General features: G+C 45.5%; 3 non-coding genes across 3 annotated transcripts; all 3 read left to right on the top strand.

Moving 5' to 3' along the window:
• Nucleotides 1-1,850: 1,850 nt before the first annotated feature.
• On the top strand, nt 1,851-1,921 carry TRNAG-CCC (transfer RNA glycine (anticodon CCC)). The gene has a single exon. It is a non-coding gene; the product is annotated as a tRNA-Gly (tRNA).
• Nucleotides 1,922-7,385: 5,464 nt separating this feature from the next.
• TRNAE-UUC (transfer RNA glutamic acid (anticodon UUC)) lies at nt 7,386-7,457 on the top strand. Its single transcript has one exon. It is a non-coding gene; the product is annotated as a tRNA-Glu (tRNA).
• A 2,789-nt stretch (nt 7,458-10,246) lies between these two features.
• Nucleotides 10,247-10,320, top strand: TRNAN-AUU (transfer RNA asparagine (anticodon AUU)). Its single transcript has one exon. It is a non-coding gene; the product is annotated as a tRNA-Asn (tRNA).
• The last annotated feature ends 6,727 nt before the right edge of the window (nt 10,321-17,047 follow it).

The following is a 17,047-nucleotide window of genomic DNA, read 5'->3' on the forward strand; positions in this document are numbered from 1 at the left end:
AACTCAGGTCTGATTTATACTGAGGGGAAACACCAAATCCAAGAGGGGAACACCAATTCCATGAAACCTGCCCAAGACCCAGGGGCCTTGACCTTGGGACTGCCCTAGCCATGGACTCTCCTCAAGTAAGTGTGGGCTTAGCAGGAATAAATGGTGCTTAGAGAAGGGTTGGAGACTCCATTCTTACCTTAAATAGTTCTGTCCTAAGTTGAGGAGGGGCCAGAGTAGGAGAATTCTTGTATCTGAAGCAGCGATACTGATAATGTTCTTCTGTATTTACAGTTGAGAAAGGCTTTACATACAATATCTTATAAATATGTTAAGTGCTGAATTTTCCTTTCCCTGTGTTTAGCACTTGGGTTCAGATATTAATGTCTTCTTGAGGAACTCAAGCCAGTGGGAGGATGAACACAAACAGATAATTTCAACAAATGTGATAGCTCTCCTAAACTGGGAGTGATAGCTCAAAGTATATGCAGGCCAAAAACACTCTTCTATATAAGAGGGTGAACCATTGAGAGGAATTGCTGAGGACAGTCTGTTTCCATCAAGTCTTATCACAGATAACTGGTCCCAGGACATGGACAAAATGGTATAAAGTAGAGTTCTTTCTATGGAAGAGAAATTGTCCAGCCATTGGACAAATATTACTAAGAACTTCTTTAATTCTTGGCCCTGAACTAGGAACCAGGAATTCCTAGTTTAGATGATCAATAAAACATCTAAACTTTCAAGGGGATCCAGGTGAGTAGTCAATAATGGCCAAATTGCATGAGAAGTGTTCTGACAAAAACATGACTAAAATATGGGGGAGGGGGAATAAGATTAAAAATAGGAAATGGCCTGCAGTCATTGCAATGATAATAAATGAATAACAAGAACAACTTTACACTCTTAATTCAACAATTTAGAAGAAATGGACAAAGTTCTTAAAATCCACAAACTAGTAAACTCAACCAAGATGAAATAGACAATCTGCACAGTCCTATAAACACTGAAAAATTGAATTTGTAATTAAATAACTCCCCACAAAGAAATGGTCATGCCAAGATAGTTTTACTGAAGAATTCTACTAACATTTAAAGAAGAATTAACACTAATTCACACAATCTATTCTGGAAAAATATAAGAAGAGGGAACACTTCCCAACTCATTTTATGAGACTAATGTCATCCTCACACCAAAACCAGGCAAAGACAGCACAAAAGAAAACTATAGACCAATATCCCACATAAATTTAGATGCAAAAATCATCAACAAAATATTAGCAAGTCAAATCCGGCAATGTACAAAAAAAAAATACCATCACAAAGCAGGATTTATTCCAAGTGTGCAAAGTTTGTTCAACATTCCAAAATTAATCAGTGTACTCCATCATATCAACAAACTAAAAAGAAAAAGGAGATGATTATACCACTTGAGGCAGAAAAAGCACTGGCAACATCTAATACCCCTTCATGAATAAAACGCCCAGATTGCTTACACAATCCCTCTTCCATGATTTCTTTTTTTTTTTTTTTTGAGACGGAGTCTCGTTCTGTTGCCCAGGCTGGAGTGCAGTGGCCGGATGTCAGCTCACTGCAAGCTCTGGCTCCTGGGTTTACGCCATTCTCCTGCCTCAGCCTCCCGAGTAGCTGGGACTACAGGCGTCCGCCACCTCGCCCGGCTGGTTTTTTGTGTTTTTTTAGTAGAGATGGGGTTTCACCGTGTTAGCCAGGATGGTCTCGATCTCCTGACCTCGTGATCCGCCTGTCTCGGCCTCCCAAAGTGCTGGGATTACAGGCTTGAGCCACCGCGCCCGGCCTCTAGATACTCTTTTACAGTATCCTCCAGGAAATTGGTAGGGAGAGGCATTGGTGGTTCAGTGGTAGAATTCTCACTTCCCACGCGGGAGGCTCGGGTTCAATTCCCAGCCAATGCAAGCAGCTTGCCTTCTTCACTTCTTCCCTGCAAAATTATAATCCATAAGCAAATAGTGCATTTAGGGGCTTGGCCACCACAAAGTAAGCTGCCAATACTCGTCAAAGTAGCGGCAAAAGACATTCAGGAGACTAACCCAGGACCCGTGCAGTTGTTGGACTCAACAAACGGCTTAGCAAAGTGGCAAGCACGAAGTGTTTCTGGTGAGTCACTGCAGTTTTGATATTGGTACCTGTTACTTTCATCTATTCTCTGGGCAGATCCCTGCAAACCATCACGTTCCTGATTCGCGTGCTGGACCTTGGGCTTACCGCTGAGCCACTATGGAGAGGATCAAGAAATGAAACTCCAGGAAGGAGAGAAGCTGCGGGCGGGGCAGTCTCCTCAAAGGTCCAAGAGGCCTCGGCGGCCCAAAGAAAGGGGAGATGTGTGGGGAAGAATCTGCGTGGAGATGAGAGGAGCGGCGGAGACTAGTCCTTGAGCAGAGGTGGCCAAGTGGACCCTCGGGGCTGTACCCCAGACACCATGGACCGAATTTGCTAACATCGTCAGCCACCGCGGCCTCCGCGTGTTTTGTGGGCCCATCGGTGTTCCGCGAGGGATTCCGTGTGTCTGGCAATGTGTGTCAACAGGTGTTGGCCTGAAATTTGGCTGGGCACGGTGGCTCACGCCTGTAATCCCAGCACTTTGTGAGGCCGAGGCGGATGGATCGCTTGAGGTCAAGAGTTCAAGACCATCCTGGCTAACATGGTGAAATTCCGTCTCTACTAAAAATACAAAAATTAGCCGAATGTGGTGGCATGCACCTGCTATTCCAGCTACTTGGGAGGTTGAGGCAGGAGAATCGCTTGAACCCGGGAGGCGGAGGTTGCGGTGAGCCAAGATCGAGCTGCTGCACTCCAGCCTGGACAACACATCGACTCCGAAAGAAAAAAAAAGGAGTGAAAGAAGGCAGAGGTGTAGATGGGACAACAAGATCTCCCAGGAGGCTTGTTGTAGAGGCAGTGGCCGGATCCTGAGAAATGAGATTTTTTAAAATTATGTAGCAGAGTGGGGAGAGAGTAACGGAGAAGCATGTGAAAGAGAGAAAAGCAATCTGCAGACGTCCAAGAATAAAGCATAGAAAATAGTGTGAGTGTTTTTACATTAAAAAAAAAAAATATATATATATATATATATATATATATATATATATATATATGAAGTACAATGGTTGTCAGCAGGCTCTGTGGTCATGTAGTGGTTAATACTTCTAGTTGTGGTTGCTGCAACCTGGGTTCTAATCTGAGTCACAGCAGTGTTTTGTATCCTGCGATTGTGGCTAATAGACTTGTCATTTGCTTCGCCTTTAATCCTAGCAGCCTCCAGAGAGCAGAGTAAACCGCTGGCCCAGAAGGGCACCAGCTTCTGGAGTTTAGCCCACAGTGCATAAACTAGGGGCGGCCTGGCCAAAAGGAAAACTTGGACATGCTCTTAGTTTCACAATTGAGCAGAAAAAAATCCCGTAGGTGAAGATGCTGCCTCTCAAGGACCCTTTGTCTGTAGCTTCCACTGATGAAATAATGCGGTTATAGTCTTTCTGGAAGAGAAAACAGCTGTATCAGTGGGATTTTTAAAAAACACAAAATGAGAACGAGCTTTTAGTGAGTTTACAATAAAATCTAAACCAGTTGTCATGGTCGACACCGGCTTGCCTCCATTCCCCATCTGCTGATTTTTATGAGAGCATAAAAATTCTCATAAAATGAGATTGTGCAGGGCACAATGGCTTTAGTGCACCTCTGCTGTTAAGACTATTATTACTATTATTAGTACTTTTGAGACGTAGTCTTGTTCTGTCACCCAGGCTGGAATGTCGTGGCTCAATCTCGGCTCACTGCAACCTCCATCTCCCGGGTTCAAGGAATAAGAACAGTAAATAAACTACAGTTCACATAAAGTGCACAAATTTTTAGTGCAATTTAATTTTGATAAATGTAATCACCACCCAGCTCAAGTTATAGAAAATTGCCATCATCTGAGAAAGGCCTGTTAGAGCCCCTTTCCAGGCAATTCTCACCCTGTGTCCTCTTAATCACTATTCTGATGTCTATTCCCATAGGTTACAATCGCCTGTTCTTAAAGTTCACATGAGTGAATGGACATATCTTTTGTATCTGGCCTTTTTTCTGCAGTTATGTTCATTATACTCATGAGATACATCCACGTAGTTCATGGATCACTTCTCAATTGTGGTGTTACTGAATTCTTGTGATGAATATTCTTATAACAGTTTTTGTGCACTTGAGATTCATGGAAGTACTTCAGTTGCTGGGTCATGACCTGAGTATAAGTTTGACATTGGTATAAATTGCCAGTCTTCTAGAATGTTTTTTCACCAGCAATGACAGTTGAAGTGGCACCAAATTCTTGTCGGCATTTGGTGTACTAACTTTTTAAAATGTAGCTGTGCTCTCAGACCAAACTGGCCAACATGGCAAAACCTCGTTTCTACTAAAAATACAAAAATTAGCCGGGCATGGTGGCATGCACCTGTACTCCCAGCTACTCAGGAGGGGGAGGTTGCAGAGAGCCAAGATCACACCGTTGCACTCCAGCTTGGGTGACAGAGTGAGACCCTGTCTCAGAAAATTTAAAAAGTAACCATACACTGATGAGTGGTTAGTGATGTCTCCGTGTGGAATTAATTTGTACTTGCCTAATGAGCAATACTATGAAGCATATTTTCTTATGGCTTCCAACATATAAGAAATTATCCTTTTCAAAGGCCTATTTGGATATTTTGCCCGATTTTATTTGGCTTAGCTCTATATTACTGATTTATGAAAGTTCTCTTATATATTCAGGAATTGAGTCATTTTTCAAATAAATATATTGCAAATGACTTTTCCCAGTCAGTGACTGGACTGACAACTGAAAGCTGTCAAGTGAAAAATCACACAATTTATAAATTTAGAAAGAAAGAAGATTTTATTTTTTATAAAGGGTTACAGCCTGCAAGGCGGCCATTTTGACAGACTGGGAGCATACCCACCTGCTGAAACCTGAAAAGTAGGTTTCCAGGGAGGGGAGGGGGGAACAGGGATTTATGTTGATCTGGTTGGCCACATATACATATTCAACAGGGAATAGGAGGAGCTCTGAATATTCGTGAAGGGATCCTGCTGCATGCATGCTGAGTAAACATGCCTGTTACATGCAACCGATGTTCACTTTGGGGTGGAGACAACATTTCAATACGTTATAATAATTAGGCCTTATGCTTCAATAGGTGAAGCAGGGACACAATGGCAATCAGGTGCACAGCCTCTGTAAACTGTCCAGAACCAGTTCACAATCAGTGGTCTCTTATCAAGAGAAAGTTACTGAAATCAGTCTCTTGTCCAATCAAAACTGTCGTTATGGCTTGTGTAGGGAGGGCTCAGCCAGTTTATGGTAATGGGTCAGCTGCAAGTGCTTCAGCATTGATTATCTCAAGGCCAGTGCTTGTTTAGCTAGAGGAAAAAAAGGAAGAAGAAAAAAACCTGTCGCAATTAGAACATAGTTTATTCTTTAAGTTGAGGGGTGCACAACTTAACTTTGCCTCGCATGGTCTTAGGTCTTGTTTATAATATAGTATCTTACTATGGTAAGGAGTCTGTTCTGTCAGTCTTATGATCTTTATTTTAACAATAATGCTGGTCAGTTGTGTCTAACCCACAAAAGGGAAAGAGTATAAGGACAGGTGTCTGATCTTCCAAATACTGGTCAGGAACTCAGTATTTAAGACTTCTCTGGGGTCTCCTTGACCAAGAAGGGGTCTGTCCAGTTGGTTGGTGGCTTCGGATTTTAATTTCAGTTCTCAAAATATTTAATTTGATGAAATTTTGCCATATTTTTTCTTTATTTTTAAAGCCTGTTCTATTCTATAAGAAATCTTTCTACTCAGGATAGTGAATGTATTCTCATCTTTCTATGAGTTCCAGAGTTTTAGTTTTAATTTTTAAATCCATGACATCTAAAATTCTACTCCTAACCAAAACATTCTTGGGAGTTACCAAGGACAACTCCAAAAATCTTCCATAAATGGTCCTGAAAGAACTTACTGGAATCCTGGGCTGCAGGGCACAATGGCTTTAGTGCACCTCTGCTGTTAAGACTATTCAGAAATTGTCTTTGTGAACCCATCAGGCTGTTTAAAAATCAGCAATTTAGGGCTTGCATGCAACATGCAGTTATGCAGCAGCTGTAGCGGCCCATAAAGCTTCTCTTCAACTGAAAGAGGCCTGAAACTGCAGGAGGGGCGAGAGGAGCCTCGTTGAGCGAACGCAGCCCTTTGCCTGGCTGGCCCTGGTCAACAGGCTCGGAAGAGGCCGATTTGGAGGACAGAACGAAAGAAAAGACCTAAAGGTTTCGAATCTCATGATGTCAAGATGTTAAAGCCTAAATCCTAAGGTCCGACTGTGAGGGGGAGCGAGCGTGTCTCGAGCTGGATCGATCCTTGAGCCTTCACCTGGAGAGTCCTCTGCACAAGTTCAGAGAGCAGGACAGCTGCGCACCAGTGGTTCTCAACAGGGGGCAGCTTCGCCCTCACACACCTCTCCCATCCCCGCTGAGATAGTAGGCCACGACTGGGGGGGAAGCGGGAGGGAGAATGTTAACCCCCTGGCATGTATCTAGTCAGCGGAGGCGACGGATGTTGCTAAACACCTTACAATCCACCGCGGGAGGGCCCCTCCCCCACCCCATCCCCACCCCGAAGTAGCCATTCCGCGGAGGTGGAGAAACTTGCGTGTAGATCAATGCCCACACACTTGGCCGATGGTAAATCACGAGTTGGTGACCAATTGGATCTTGGATCTGAGGAAAAAACTCCAGCGTCAGAGGGAACTCTCCAAGTTTTGCCCGGAGCAAACGGAAGGGTGGCGTTGCCATCTCCTAAGACGGGAAAATGGCAGGTGTCACAGGTTGCAGGGGAAGGTGGGAGACCAGTTGAGGGCCCCGGAGCCTTCCTGGAAAGAGTTTCCCATGCAGCCCGTTTCGGTTTCCGCATCCGAGTCCTTTATGATCTTGGGGGTGCCGGGGTCTGGGTCCTTTATGATGCAGAGGGTATCCCCGTCTCACCCCGGGCCCCTCCCCGCTCCCGGCTCCTCCTGGCAACCCGGTGCGCGGCTCTGGCCCTGGCGACCCGCGACGGTCTCTCCACTTGCTGCTTCCTCGCAAAGGCGTATCTCTATGCCAGTGGTGAGCTGCAGCGAGGTCGCTGCAACTCGCCCCAGGACTCGGGACTCTGGCCTTGGTGTCCCTCGCGGAGCCCTCGGTGTGTCGCCTGCAGGCTCTTTTTTTTTTAAGAAAGCAGGGAAGCAACGGCCATGTGAGAGGACTCCAGGAGCAAAGAGCGACCCTCACAAAGCCCAAGTCCTCCCAGAGTACAGGGAAACTGTCGCTTCAGACCGAAGAAAGGAGAGAAAGCACCTTTCCCTATATCCCTGGTGGTCTAGTGGCTAGGATTCGGCGCTTTCACCGCTGCGGCCCGGGTTCGATTCCCGGTCAGGGAATTGTTTTGCACTGGCCGCCTTCCCGCGGGAATCTTCCTTTATTACACTGTCAGCCGGCCTGCTCCAATGGCCAGATGCAGAACAGCCTCCGCAGCAAGGGGCACACCCGGGCGAAGTAGGGCAAGTCGTGGTGGACCACCTTTCACGACACACTGCTCCTATTTATGTCCGTGTCCGTCATCCGCAGACGCGGCTTTAGAGAGCGACTGAGCGTCTCACTCAGGTGTACACAACAGTGCAGAGATGTCAGCCACCCAATAAGCCCACCCTCTTTGCCGCCGCCGCCACGAGGCGCTTATCTGGCCAGGATGCGAATTAAGAGAGAGGCCACGCCAAGTCGTGGCGTTTGTGCGTGCCCTGGACACGAGTACCGACCAGTCAGCGGAGCCTCCTCACCCCCGTTCGCAGCTAACGTTCGCAGCTTAGGCCTTTGGACGAGGCGACTGGAGGCGATGCCCGCGAGGTTGCGAGGAGGGTGAGCAGCTGGTGAGGTCCTCGTCGGCGGTCCCATTTGCTGATTGAGCGGTAGAGGGAGGCGATGTTCGCTGAGCCAACAAAGACAGCAGGTGGAGTAGGCACAAATGGAAAACTGTTGCCGGTGCCCCAACAGAAGGCAGGTGTGAAAACCAGCACTAGGACGTCGAAGTGATGGTCTCACAGTTAAATCCCACAAAATCTACACTCCACCAACCACTTGCGCACGCTCCCCATTTTCCATTCAGTACTCCCAAGAGGGGTTCGGACGAACGCCGCGTCCACTGGGAGCTCAGGAGAGAGCGGGAGCCAGGGAGGTGAAGTGCACAGACTGGGGCAGAGGCGCCGGGCAGAACCGCGGGGATGAGAGTGCGCGGTGGTTGCGGGGCGGGAGCCGCTGCTGAAAGTCGGCCTGGGTTGTGGTGTGGGGTGACTGTCGGTGGAATGTTTGGCTGAGAGTGGTTTGGAAGAATGGCGAGGGGCGGCAGTGGGTAGGGTGGTGACCCTGAGCGTCCCGCCAGGGTGAGGAGGCTGTGCTGTCCCTGCAGGGCCTGCGCTCATTCCCACTTACCTGGCAGAGTAGAGACCGTGGTCACGAAGGGAGTTCTCCCAGAGTGAAGCTTCTTCATCGCACTCTAGAGTTGCTGATTCCTGTAATTTCCTCAATGTGAGAAACGTTGTTTGTGCTAGAAGAGGGCTGCCCTCTTTACCTAACGTAACGGGGTTCAAGACTGACATCGCCTCACGCCCACCCGAAAATGTTTACGTGGCTTCCTTGTCTCTTTTTTTCTGTCCTAAAGTCGCCCCATCCTCACACCCCCTCATTTTTTTCTTCCACACTCGAGAGTATCTCTCCCTCTAATTAAAAGTTCCACCAAATATTTGAAATATCTCAACCAGAAAAACTGCAATAAATACATTATTTCATTCGTGGAAGCTACAGACCAGCTAGGTTGAGAGTTGCTTGATATTTTCTGCTAAACGGTGAGGCATAGGGCACTTCGACGGTTTCTCTTTGGGCCTTTGTTTATGTACTATTGGATTTCCTTCTTTTCCCCTGACCATATGGCACTGTGGGTCCAGCGGTAAACCCTGCTTTCTGGCTTTCTGGCTGCAGATAAAGGCGGCAGCTGGTGCAGGAATTAAAGCAAACCAAAAGACACATGGGTTCGCCCCAGTGGGTCCAAGATAGAGTCTGACTGTACCAGGATTCGGATTAGAACAGAGATTGCTGCAGGCACAACGCAGAGTACTAACCACTATAGAATCCCAAAGCACCCCACACCTACTGCCTGTCGTTTTGCTTTCCCACCCCTCTTTATTTATTTATATATGTTTTTTGAGAGACAGAATTTCACTTTGTCGCCCAGGCTGGAGTGCAGGGGCGCGATCTCAGCTCACTGCTAGCTCCGCCTCTCAGGTTCAAGCGATTCTCCTGCCTCAGCCTCCCGAGTAGCTGGGACTACAAGCGTGCGCCACCAGGGCCAGATAATTTTTGTATTTTTAGTAGAGAGGGGCTTCCACCATGTTGGCCCATCTTGTCTCGAACTCCTAACTTCAAGTGAGTGATCCACCCACCTCGGCCTCCCAAACGGCTGGGATTACAGGCATGAGCCACCGCGCCCGGTCCCCCGATTTTTTTTTAAATGTAAAAACATTTATGCGATTTTTACCTCTTTATTCTTGGGCAGCTACAGGTTCTTGTGATTTTCTCTCACGTCTTCTCCTCTCCATTCTGATACGTGTCCCATCTTCTCTTCATCCAGCCGGCGCCCTCTGCACGGGCATCCTGGGCTGTCCCATTGTCTCGTCCTGGTCTCCCCTGCTTCTCCCTCCTCCTTTTCACCTTTTCCCTTTTGACTCCCTTGCCTCTTTCCCCCTCCCGCCCCACCGACCCGATCTACTGAAGCCGAGTTGAGTGAGGGGAGAGCAAGGGGAGAAGATGATTGCCTGAAGGCGGCGCAAGAAAACAGAGCCGTCGGGGCGTTTGGCTTCCCTTAGGCCCTACTAGGCTCAGGCTGGGGTCGCAGATCCAGGCATTTCCAGAGGCACTGGCTTCTGAAGCAGGCGAGGGTCAAGGCAGGTTGAAGGCCATTCGGCTGCCCTTCTGGCTTCAGAGTCATGCAATATACACATTTCTAACGCGCAACAACACGATTAGTCAACCCACCCTCTCCGGTTTTCCAAAGCTTTGTAGTCTGCACACTTTTCCTGCAGAAAGCGAATGGCAATCCCTAGAGTTAGTGATGGCTCAATCTACGTTGAGATGAAAGTGAACGCTTAATCTGTTTCGTTGAACATAAAGAACTGAGGTTGTCTCTGTGGCGCAATCGGTTAGCCTTTTCGGCTATTAACCGGAACGTTGGTGGTTCGAGTCCATCCAGGGACGTCCTTTTAAATGTTGGTATTTGTGGCCAGGCACAGTGGCTAACGCCTATTAATCCCAACGCTTTGATAGGCCGACGTAAGGAAACCTCACTTGAGCTCAGAAATTCAACACCACATGAACTTCTGTGAGAATCCCATCTCATTTAAAAAAAAAAAATTACAGTTGTTTCTCCTCAGGCCTATCACTGTATTTAAAAGTGAGAGACTGTTCCCTTGTGTCTTGTGCATCCCATAAGAACACAAAGCAAAAGGTGCCTCTCCAAGCCTCCTAAAAAATAAGATCCCTCCAGAAAAAAACTAGGTTGTATGTATGGGAACCTGAAAGTGTATGAAGAAAGAAACTTCAAAAATTCTGCCTTGCTTTCCACATTCTGCCTTCAAGTGATATCATACCTCTTCACATTACTCCTCTCCCTGCCTTTATGCTATTGTCATGCATTTTACTTTACACATGTTATAAACCTTACAGTCCATCTTTATTACTTTCGTTTAAACAGTCAGATGTGTTTTTGTTTGGTTTTGGTTTTTTTTGTTGTTGTTGTTGTTATTTTTAAGATGAGTCTCGCTCTATCAGCCAGGCTGGAGTGCAGTGGCACAATCTTGACTCACTGCAACCTCTGCTTCATGGGTTCAAGCTATTCTCCTGCCTCAGCCTCCTGAGTAGCAGGGATAACAGGCATAGGCCACCACACCAGACTAATATTTGTATTTTTAGTAGGGTGGGGGGTTCAGTATATTGGCCAGGCTGGTCTTGAACTCCTGACTTCAAATGATCTGCCTGCCTCAGCCTCCCAAAGTGCTGGAATTATAGGCGTGAGCTGCCACACCTGGCTAGTCAGATGTTAAAATTATATATTTGCCTATGTAGATGTCGTTTCTAGTGTCTTTTTTTTTTTCATCCAGATTTTCAGCCGGTGTCAGTTTCCTTCTGCCTGGAGGACTCCTTTAACTTTTTTTTTTTTTTTTTTTGAGATGGAGTCTCGCTTTTGTTGCCCAGGCTGGAGTGCAATGGCACAATCTCAGCTCACAGCAACATCTGCCACCCAGGTTCAAGCAATTCTCCTGCCTCAGCCTCCCATATAGCTGGGATTACAGGCATGCACCACCATCCCCGGCTAATTTTTGTATTTTTACTGGAGGCGGGATTTCACCATGTTGACCAGGTTGGTCTCAAACTCCTGACCTCAGGTGATCTGCCTGCCTCGGCCTCCCAAAGTGCTGGGATTACAGGCATAAACCACTGTGCCTGGCTGTCCTCTTTCTTAATTCTAACATCATGTTAGGTCTGGTTCAATTCTGATTAACTGATTATTTCCCTTCTTTATGGGTCATCGTTTCCTGGCTCTTTGCATACGTGATATTCTTTAATTGGATGCTGGACATTGTGAAGTTTACCTTCTTGCATACTAGCTATTTTTAAATTCCTTTTTTTTTTTCCTTGTCAGCTGGAAAGTTATATTTTATAATTCCTATAAATCGTCTTGAATTTTTTCTGGGGTGCACTTAAGTGACCTGTAAACAGTTGGATCCTTTTGGATCTTGCTTTTATGAACTTTTACGTGGTTCAGGAGTAGTGCTCAGTCCAGGGCTGATTATATCCCGTTACGAAAGCATTATGAATTATGAATAATTCCAGTCTGACTGGTGCGAACAGATACTGTTTTCTGCACTGTGTGAGTACCAGACGCCATTCCATGATTTTCTTGGATGTTTCTTTCCCTGGTACTAGTCAGCTACTCTTTCCACAATCATGCACTGACTAGTGCTCTGCTGAATACTGGTGGCAGAACCTGTACATATGCCCAGATTCTCTCTGCTTAGTTATTTTCTCACTGGATCTTTGTCCTATGAACTCTGTCTTGCTCTCCCCAGACACTTAGCTTCACTTCCTCAATTCAGGGAGTCTGCCACCGAGCCTTTCCTTTGTGCCTAGTCTGGAAACAATTCTGCACCAGGCTGGCATTCCCTTCCATCCCACATGGAACTGGGGGTTCAGTGTAACTGAAAACATTTGGGCCATTACATTCAGTTTGAACCAGTTGATTTGCATGTCTGTAAAAGAGTCTGGAATGAACCCTAGGCCTAATGTGAATGGTGAACAAAATCAGATCCAGAAGTATTGAATGTATCATAAGCTAAGGAGAATTTTTTAAACTAGCAGCATTAGTGATTCAGGTGGAATGTTTTTCTCTTCCCTAGGTTCAGTTTCTGGCCAAAGTATGTAGTTTTTTGTTTTGTTTTGTTTTCTCACTGTCAACATAACCTCATTTGTTGCATCTGTTGGAGTCTTTATTACTCAGGTGAGTCTGGTCTACATAGAGATTCAGCAGCCAGGTGCAGGGCCACTGTGAGCTGAGGAAATGTGGGAAAGAAAAATTCCATTGCCCCCCCCCCCCCGCTTTTTTTTTTTTTTTTTGGAGAGTCTCACTCTATTGCTCAGGCTGGAGTGCAGTGGTATGATCTCTGTTCACTGTAACCTCGGCTCACTGTTACCCCTGCTTCCCAGGTTCAAGCAATTCTTCTGCCTCAGCCTCCCCAGTAGCTGGGATTACAGGCACCTGCCACCACGCTCAGCTAATTTTTGTACTTTTAGTAGAGACAGGGTTTCACCATGTTGGCCAGGCTGGTCTCGAACTCCTGACTTCAGGCTATCCACCCACCTGTCTCCCAAAGTGCTGGGATTACAGGCGTGAGCTACCGAACCCGGGCCCCATTGGCATTTTTGGAATAAAAGATAGTAATACATTGTCTCCTCATCAACGTGTCTGCCTTGGGGGCGGGGTTGTGATACTGGAGGAATTAGTGCTTGGCCTGAAGGGCAGCAACAACCCCTCCAGCCCACCCCACTCACCTTCCAGAGTGGGAGGTAAGTTCTGGTGTGTTTCTATGGGTTTATAATCTTTAGAACTAGTAATCTTTTCACATTCATCTATACTCCTGGTGGATCCATGAAGTCCTGGCAAAAAATCATAAAGTCACGGTTGATCCATGACATTTGTGCTGGGCCTTGGGCAGAAACTGAACCTCCAGGAAGATGTGTATATCTGGAGCGGGCTGGCAGAAAGCTGTGAGGAGAGCCCTTGGACCTTTGACCTGGGTAAAGGGCAGATCCCTGAGGATTCAGACGCCTTGGCCTGCAGTTACACCAGTGCTGGCCACTCAGTGGTTCCAAGCAGCAGTCTGGCACTCAAGTGCCTAAGCGCTTCCTCCAGAGAATAGAAGGCAAAGCAAGCCCTGGATGCAGTGACCCCAGACCTGTCAAGGAGAATAGAAGGCAAAGCAGGAGACAAGGGTGGGAAAGTGGGTGAGAGCCCTCCGGGACCTGTACACCACACATCGGGAATTACGTCTATTAAAACTGTTGGTTCCTGAAGCCTCTGGAGTTTTCTGAGAAAGATTATTTAGGGGTAGGGAAATGTATGCATTGTTAACGTAAACGTATTTGAGACAGAGTCTCGCTGTGTCATCCAGGCTGGAGTGCATTGGCATGATCTCGGGTTACTGCAACCTCTCCCTCCTGGATTCAAGCGATTCTCCTGCCTCAGCTTCTGGAGTAGCTGGGATTACAGGCACATGCCATCATGTCTGACTAATTTTTGTATTTTTAGTAAAGACGGTGTTTCACCATGTTGTCAGGCTGGTCTCAAACTCTTGACCTCAGATGATCCGCCCACCTCCATCTCCCAAAATGCTGGGATTACAGTCGTGAGCTGCAGAGCCCGACCTAAAAATATTACTTTTGCGGGGCACAGTGGCTCACTCTTGTAATCCCAGTGCTTTGTGAGGCTGAAGTGGATGGATCATCTGAGGTCAGGAGTTCGAGAACAGCATGATCAATATGGTGAAACCCCCAGCTCTACTAAAAATACAAAAATTAGCTGAGTGTGTCGGTGCACACCTGTAATCCCAGCTTCTCAGGAGGCTGAGGCAGGAGAATCACTTGAACCTGGGAGGCAGAGGTTGCAGTGAGCCAAGATCAGTGAGCCGAGATGGCGCCACTGCACTTCAGCCTGAGCAACAGAGCGAGATTCTCTCTCTCTCTCTCTCTCTCTCTCTCTCTCTATATATATATATATATATATATACACTCCTCATTTGTGTGAATATGGAATATTGACTCCATATTCTTGGCTTGAGATCCAGATGCAGCTTCAGGGTGGTTTTCTCAGACAAATCAACCTGTTCCACATCTGTGCTCCGAGATGGAGGGCAGCCAAGCAGGACCCCCAGGAAATAACTCCTGAGCTTTCAGAGATGTAATCACATTGTCAGCCCATGGAGAAATTCCGGCATTGGAAGAGAATGAAGAGAACTTTGTGAGATTTCCTGATCTAAACATTGGTGTGTCGCCCTCAACCTCCCTTGCTGAAATGACTGCCGGGTGACAAATGTGCCCTTCCCTCCTCACCACTCTGACTAGCAGGACAAGGAATGAGGTTCGCTGTGAGCAGGTTTGTTGATTAGCAATGGCATTCCTTTCATGTTTCTTTAGAATCACCTACGTATTTCCAACCTTCAGGAAAGCAAGGGTGTTGTTGCCCGATTTCAAACCGGGGACCTTTCACATGTGAGGCGAACATGTCATCACTCCACTACACAAACCCCTCCCAGCTCCTGGCACAAGACACATTCCTGAAAGTGTTAGCGTTTACTGTTTTTAACTACTAGAGTTTCCAATATAAGAAATTCGACTGCTTTTCAAAATTTGAGTGAAAAAGACACCAGGAAACACAATCCCCCAGGCAGACAGGCTGAACCCTCATTTATGGTTCCACGCCTAGCCCCGAAGCCAAGACCCTAGGGACCCCCAGTCTGGCTTTGGGATCTCACATCTCATGCAGGGTTTCCAGTAACTAAGTGCCCATGTGTGGAATTCTCCCGGCTGATTCTCTCTGGCTGCCAGAAGCTGCAGGAGCTGGTGGGTTTTGAGCGTCATGTCAGAGCCCTGACAGAAAAGATATATCAAAAAAAAAAAAAAAAAAAAAAAGAAGAAGAAAGAAAAAGGAAAAAAGCAGCAGGAAATCCATCTATCCCTACTTTTCTTTTCCTAAAGACAACAGAAAACTTCGGTCCCACACATTCTGCTATAAATCTTGGTGGTCCTTATGGTCCCGGATTCATTTCCTTAACCTACATATTGAAATATCTTTGCCAAAAAAAAAAAAAAAGAAAAAAAGAAATAGCTTTGCCTTTACTTGGGGTTGTTTTGTTTTTCCTTGGTTTGAGGTGGAGCCACTTTGTGGTTCTCCTCCTGATGCACATGTATGTCCTTCACATACTAGTTTGTCTTAGCCCCCACATTTGTTCCTGAAACACCATACTAATTTGCTCTCTTCAAGGAAGCTACTAGCATTGCCTACTTGCTGAAATATCTCAAGTAATTCCAAGCAAACAGCTTGAGTTTATATTAAAAGAAGGCTAGATTCCTAGAATGACCAGAAAACCCGTGGAAAACTCTCCAGTGACTCCCTTTGCCATAGAAGATAATGCCAAGAGTCCTTCATTGTCATGGATTTATCATCTAGTTTCTGCCTTCCTCTTCATTATTATCATTTCTAATTTTGTTATTCTTCATTCTCTATATGCTTTCTTATACTCTCTGAAGCTAACCAACAATTTGCTTGTTTCAAAACGAATAAATGTGATGAACAAAATAAATGTGGTTTTTGCCCTCATAGACCTTATTATCTGGTTCAAGATAGTCCCAGTAAACAGAAAAATGAGGGAACATACTTTACCAGTTTAAGTTTATTCTCTGAAGAAAAAGTGCATGCAGGGGATAGAGGAGAGAATGCTAAGATAAACCTAATTTAGATTGAACGGCATAGGGTTGGTTTCCCAGAGAAACTGACAGTTAACCTGTATGTAACCTGAAGGGTAAGTAAAAGTCGTCAGGTAAAGGGAATATCCTTTTAGACAGAAGAATCGATGTGTACAAATCCCCTGAAGCAAGAACTGGATGAGTTGGAGACAAGCAAAGAAGGCTTGTATAAATGCTGTTTTAAAAATGCTTTTTAATTGGCAAATAAAATTATATATATTTATGGTGTACAACATGATATTTTGATATACATATGTATTGTAGAATGGCTAAATAAAGTTAATTAACATATATCTTTAGCTCATGTACTTGTTTGTGGTGAGAACACTTACGATCTACTGTTAGCAATTTTTAAGTATATAATACATTATTATTAACTATAGTCACCATGATATGCAGTAGAGCTTTTAAAATCATTTCTCCTATCTAACTGAAATTTTGTACCCTGTAACAAACATCTTCAAAACTCTCCCCTCAACCACTCACCCGATTTCAGTCTCTGGTAACCAACATTCTACTCTCTGCTTTTATGAGTTTGACGTTTTTAGATTCCACATATGTGTGAGATCATATGGTGTTTGTTTTTCTGTGCCTGGTTTATTTCACTTAGCATGATATCATCCAGGTTCATCCACGTCATTGCAAACAGGACTTCTTTCTTTATATAGCTGAATAATATTTTATTGTGTATATACACCCCCATTTTCTTATATTAGGTTGATGCAAAAGTAATTGTGTTTTCTTTTTGTCATTACTTTCAATGGCAAAAACTGCAATAACTTTTGCACCAACCTAATACATTTGTCCATGAATAGACACTTAGGTTGATTCTAAACTTTGACTATTGTGAATAATACTACATAAACATGGGAGTGCAAATGTCTCTTTGACATTCTGATTTTATATC

The sequence above is a fragment of the Macaca fascicularis genome, chromosome 1 (genome assembly GCF_037993035.2).
Source record: "Macaca fascicularis isolate 582-1 chromosome 1, T2T-MFA8v1.1".
NCBI classification, from domain to species: domain Eukaryota; kingdom Metazoa; phylum Chordata; class Mammalia; order Primates; family Cercopithecidae; genus Macaca; species Macaca fascicularis.